Genomic DNA, 6,839 nt, shown 5'->3' on the forward strand with positions numbered 1-6,839 from the left:
TAAGCATACTAAAATATGTGATATTAAAGGGAGTGTTTGTGAAAAATGAAAGGGGGTACAGGCTTACGGCGAAAAATAAGCGCTTGGTATCGTTAATAATCTTACTTCTATCTGTTGTGTCTATAAGGAGAAAATTGTTAATATGCAGTTTGTTTCTTTTGCCACTGAATTAATTGTGAAGTCAAGTTTAGCAAAAGAATTCATAAAGCCCAACCTGGGAATCTGGTTTTACTCCAACCTAACGCCCTAGCTATCATCCGTTTGGCAACTGAAATATATATAATTTTGCATCATCATTTATCAGTTTTCGTTTTAGGCAAAATTTTTTTTTTGGGCTTACTTAAAATAGGATTAATGTTATGTTCTTATTGTTGGATAAAAATGAGTATACAATAAATTCTAAAAGTATCCATCTATTACATTAAGAATAGTTCAATCATCCTAAAATTAGACTGAAAAAAGTTTTATATTCTTCAAAAAAGCTTATTTTTAAATGCAATATTGATACATTTGCTTTCAGATAGGAAATGTAAACGGATTTGAAAAACTCACCATCAGTTCTTCTATTCATCGTAGTGTTCATGTTTCTCTGAAAATACATTTCCATTAGATACCATTGTTGATGTAACAAGTTTTCTTCTTCCTTCAGTTTAATATTCTCTCGGTTTCCCGCCTCTTTTCTTTCCATCTTTTCCAGGATGGGCTGTTGTTCCGTTTCAGTCTCGCCTTTTACCACCATCATCTTCTCCAGTTAAGCATCAAGGAGAAGTTTCTGCATCTTAACTTCATCATCTTATCCTCTACGTGGAGTTTTTCAATCTCCAGCTTTCTCATCTATAATAAAAAATATATAAGCGGAGTAAACACATCTGTAAATATCTCTTTTACTAAAAATATCGCAATACCCAAAAATGACATTTTCAATTCTTAATACATAATTAAAACAAAATCTGGCTTCAAACTAAGTTTAAACTTTAAATTTCTAATTTCTAAATTCATAATTCAAAGTTCTATATCAAATATCAATGTTAACATTTTCAATCTCTCGGAAAACGATCTTTAGCCTTACCGACTACCCTTCATTAACAATGAACCTTTGTTAATGATCGTTAACGACCAATCTTTGTCGTTAACGATCTTTAACGACGACCTTTGTTAACGATAGTTAACGAAGAGAGGAAACAGACTGGAAGGGCATCTGTATTTATAATTGAGTAGATTTTAAGAAAATATCAAGAAATTTCAGCTCCCCTACAACTGTTTAACTTCATGTAAGACGACATTCAATAAAGTTGCATGAAATTTATTTCCTAAAACGATTGTTTTTCTAAAAACTACCATTTTTATAAAGCTCGCCGTTTCGTTCACAACAACCCTTCGTTTACGACCGTTAACATAACAAATTTTAAGTTAACTGTAGTATACTTAAATTAAAAAAAAAATGTTGTATTTATTTTATGAGGGGAAGGAGTTTCCGACATAGTAAAGGAAAAAAGGGGAGATTTAGGAGAGGTTGGAGAAGGAGTTTCAGGAACAAGGACAGTTGGAGGTGGAACTAGAAGAGGGTGGGAAAAAATAGATAAAAAAGGGAAAGGGACAGGAAGGCGACGGGAAGGGTAATTTGAGGAATTTGAGGAAATGTAAGGATTATCATCCTAATCCAGATTTAAATCAATTAGATCATCTTCATAATGTTCATCTTCATCTTCATCTTCATCATCTTCATGTTCATCTTCATCTTCATCTTCATCTTCATCTTCATCTTCATCTTCATCTTCATCTTCATCTTCATCTTCATCTTCATCATCATCTTCATCTTCAGCTTCAGCTTCAGCTTCAGCTTCAGCTTTACCTTCATCTTCATTGCCTTCTTGTTCTCTAGAAAATACCATGTTTAAATTACATTGCAGCAATGGTCTTTCTTGCTCAAAGCTTCAAAGGGGGGGGCACAGTCCCCCCTTTTAACCTCAAAAGGGGGGCACAGGGAGTCCTCTATTTCTGAGAAAAATAAAAATAAAAAAGGAGAAGAATGTTATATGTGTAAATGATTTTTTCTTTAAATAAAAGAAAAATTAAGTGCGCTCTGAACTAAACTATTTGTGAATTTTTATATAGGCTTTAAAGGGAGTGACCAGCTATGTAAGATAGTTAAACTAATTATGCACTGTTGTGGAAAACTTCTTTAAATTCTTCAATTATTATAGAGGACGTGAGTCAGACTCTAAATAACAACACATAAATAACTTCCAGTATATATGTTTCTTATAACTTATTACTAGAGGGTTCAGAACTAGAGTCAATATCGAAATCACACATGTGGATCTTTAATCGGTACTATGCCCCGTATCCGTTCTATCTCATTCTGTTGAATCTTGTGGAACTAGTTTAACGAGGCCAGGCATCGTCTTCCACATTACCCCCCCCCCCCCCCNATAAAAACTCAAACAATCCAAACGGGGTCACAATGGCAGTTTTACAAATATCTGCCTCACTCATGGGAACTTGATTGTAACCCTTCACTAGGTCGAGTTTGGAGAAAAACTTGCAACCTCTTAAATTGTTGGTAAAATCACGAATGTTAGGTAGAGGATACCGGTCTGGTCTGGTAACATTGTTCAAACGGCGGTAATCACCGCAAGGACGCCAGGATCCATCAGATTTTTGAACCATATGCAGAGGTGAGGCCCAAGGACTATCAGAACGGCGGATAACTCCCGCCGATTCTAATTTTTGGAACTCAGCTTTCGCTTGTGCCAACTTAATTTGATCCAAACGGCGGGGGCGAGCAAATAAAGGTTGTCCTTCTGTTTCAATCACATGCTCCACGTTGTGCTCAGGGAGTTTACCAGGTGTTCGTGGATTCCAGGCTGCAGGAAACTCATCCAGGAGAGATGCAACATCAGGGGCGAGTTTACACACAGAGGCAACGGAGGAATCGGCGGGAGAAAACCTAGGTGGTGCAAGAGGTTCAAAGGAGAGATTTTGAAGAACTTGGCGGTTCTTGGTGTCGACTAGGAGGTCAAACTCTGCCAGGAAGTCTGCTCCCAGGATTGGTTGGTCCACGTCGGCGAGGAGAAACTGGAACTGGAAACGGCGGGAACCAAACTGTAGAGGAATCAATCTGGAACCCCAAGCTTTAGTTGGCCGTCCATCAGCCATTAGGAGGTGGGGGCCTGTCGGTGCAGCTGAGGAACGATGAGAAAACACAGATCTTGACACCCCAGTGTCGACTAAATAATCACAGTTTGACAGGGCATCTTGAAGGTACACGAGATAACCGCCGACGGGAAGGCTGTTTAATTTTTCCTCCTCCCGTCGGCTCTGGTGTTTCCCTGGAAACTGCAAGGAGGGCGACAGTTGTTGGCGGCAGGACCAAAACGATGGTGGAAATAAAACTCTGATTTTGATGGACCTGTGGTTTGACTACGGCGGTTCGGCGATGGGCTTCTGCGGTCCTGAGCTCTACCACATGATGGAGAAGGTGATGAGGTCAACACTGCGGCTAAGAGGTGGTCGGTAGGTATGGCTTTCCTGGCGTCCCACAAACTATCAGCGTATAACGCCATTTCACTAGGGTTTTTGAATTCCCTGGAGACTAGATGGTCCCTCATCTCGATGGGTAACCTCTCCAGAAATAAACCCTGGAACAGGCAACCTGGTTTCTTGTCCTCTGGGAGAAGGGCAAACATGGCGTCCATGAGCAGTAGGGCGCCTGTCTCCCAGCCCAGGGTGGTGAATTGGTTTGGAAACCTTCTGCCAGCGTGATAGAGTATACGAGGAGACCAGCTTGGCCTTCAAATCCTCGTAAGGGGTTTCTGAGGAGGCAGCAGAACCCATGATCAGGCTGCGTACTGAGACCATGATCTTCTGGGGAAGTTTCTGTAGGATGTGGTCGAATTTGGTTTTTGACTGTGATTTGGGCGTTTCTGAAAGCCGCCTCTGCATGAAGGAAGCATAGGTCGGGGTCCTCTGTCCAGAAATCCGGGAGCTTGGCGGAGACTTTGGCGACAAACTCGGTTGGAGTTTCTTTTCGGACGGTCATGATGCTCGGATGTATCACTTAATGTTCAAAGTTCAAGAAAATCACAAAACTGGATAGCGTTTACTGTATGTTCAAAGTTGGGGGTCACCAATATAGAGGAAGAAAGTCAGACTCTAAATAACAACGCATAAATAATTTCCAGTATATATATTTCTTATAACTTATTACTAGAGGGTTCAGAACTAGAGTCAATATCGAAATCACACGTGTAGATCTTTTATCGGTACTATGCCCCGTATCCGTTCTATCTTATTCTGTTGAATCTTGTGGAACTAGTTTAACGCGGCCCGGCATCGTCTTCCACAGTCAGTTCAATAATGATTCTATAAGATCTGCAAAAATCTTTGTGATTTATGAGAAACCAGAATAATGAGATAATAGAAACTAATAAATGAATAAAATTACTTATTTTTGATGATAAAATCAATTTTCATTTTTCTGTAGTTTATTGTACAACTTTTTTACATTTAATGTCGTCGTTATTCAATAATTTCAAACAAATAATCCAGAAAACATATCAACCCGCCAAAGTATGACTTTTGAACATCGAATTTGCGTTGAAACTCTGGATTTACAAATCTTTAAAAAGTTAAAAATGCATTAAATAATTACGTAAGAATAAATAAAAATATACCTGTCCTTCTCCACCTCCATCTTCTCCAGTTCAGCATCAAGGCGAATTTTCTGCATCTTCAACTTCATAATCTTATCCTCTATGCGGAGTTTTTAAGCTTTCTCATCTTCTCAATTTCAGCTTCCAGGCGAAGTTTTCCATCTCCATTGTCTCCAACTCTGACTCAAGGCGGAGTTTCTCCACCTCGAGCATTTTCTGATAAAAATCCATCTCCTAACATCAAAAATATACCTTTAATTGGTGACCTAAACTTCTTTATTCACCTTTGTGTGGAAAAATAAGCAAATTATTGATAATAATATTAAGTTAACAAATTTATGAACTTTTATTTTATTTCATTTGTTGACAAGTTTAGACTTTGATATTTGTACTCAGTCAGAAATTCTGTTTTAACCAAATTTTCAACAAGCCTTAAAAAATTTATACTAAAGGTAGTTTCCTTGTCTGAAGATCTCACAAATCTCCAGTTATATTTATCTATTTGTTTGGACAAAACAATCTGATCCTAAAGTCATACTCATTCATCCAAAACATTTCAAAAGTCTAAAACCTAACAATATCTTGAAATGTTTAGCTTAAGACCACCCCCCCCCCCCACCATCCAAAGATTCCTAACATATTCGGTAAAACAGTCATACTCATTCATCCAACATAGATTTAAAACAAATATATCATGAAATGTTTAGCTTAAGAGCACCTCCGCCCTCCACAAATTCAAAATATATATCCGATTAAAAATGTTAAGATTTCTAAATGAATTGATGCCTGAAAGTTTAATCTGGTTTCTCTTCCTTTAACTATTCGTCTCCCGTTAATCCTGCAAAAGTAACATGGGTAAATGTTTTACAGAGAAAAATGGATTAAGGAATTTATATATTTCTAGGGTATTATTCAAAATCGTCTATTTACAAAGCTGTTGATGGAGGGATAAAAGGGATGTGATTAGAAAGGAGGGATGGTATCGTAAGGAAAAAATGGGATTAGAAGGTAGGGATAGGATTGGAAGGGAGAGATGTAATGGGAAAGGAAGGAAAGAAATGGGACGGAAAGGGAGGGATTGGATGGGACCCCTGGATAACAACATATATTTAGTCCATTATTTGTTTACTTAGAATTCATAAATTAATGCAACAATAAATATCATGCATTCATAAAAAAAAAATTAAAGAATCAATTTCTCCATTGTTCAAACCACATAGAGCAGTATATATATCATGCACTAGTCAGTATATATCATGCACTAGAAACAAATGAATTATTGTTATGCAACAGTAAATATCATGCATTAGAAAGAAAAGAAGCAAACAAACTTCATTTACTAAATTTAAAGATTTAATTATAAAACTCTCCACAAATAACTAGAACAAAACTCACCTTAAGACCCATCAAGTGCAGAATCTTAACCAAAATGTTGAAGAAAAAAAACCTGTACACACTATGTATTTTTGAGCCCTTAAAACCTCAATACCAGTAGAGAAATGTTGTGATGAAGTAATAGGGTTTCTCAAAAAGAATGAGACTGTGAAGACAACGCAACCCAAGAGCCAAAACTCAATAAGTATGACGATTTTAAGCTTGATTTTTTGATTTTGCATTCAATGGAATATTTTGATGCTTTACTAAATGATTAAGCACAGAAATAAGACAGTTTGGCTTACAGAAATCTTATCATTTGTGGGTAACCCTGTTTAGATTTGGGAAAATACTGCCAATCCTTTAAGGGGAGTGACCGGCTATGAAAGGTAGTTGAACTGAGTTCTTAGTGTTGTCGAAAACTTCTTTTGGATTCATTTGAGACATATTACACTTTTTAATGTTCGGTAAATCCTGAGCTTGAGTTTAAAGCCGACGTTTAATACTCCTACTTTGGGGTTGGATATGCTTTCAGAATTATATATTTTTTTAAATTTATTAATTAACGACAAAATAAAATGCAAAAATATTCTACAACAAACTACGGACGTCATGTATAGGAACATTTTGAGAAAATAAAAATTAATCTTATCATCGAAAATAAGTAATCTTGTTCAATTATTAGTTTATATTATCTCATTACTCTGGTTTCTCATTATTCACAAATTATTAAGAATTTGAAAAAATTTGCGAATAAATTCAAAGAAAATTATAAATTCAATATAATAATGGAAACGAAATAATCGATTT

This window comes from Eurytemora carolleeae, unplaced genomic scaffold, assembly GCF_000591075.1.
Source record: "Eurytemora carolleeae unplaced genomic scaffold, Eaff_2.0 scaffold2425, whole genome shotgun sequence".
In the NCBI taxonomy this organism is placed as follows: domain Eukaryota; kingdom Metazoa; phylum Arthropoda; class Copepoda; order Calanoida; family Temoridae; genus Eurytemora; species Eurytemora carolleeae.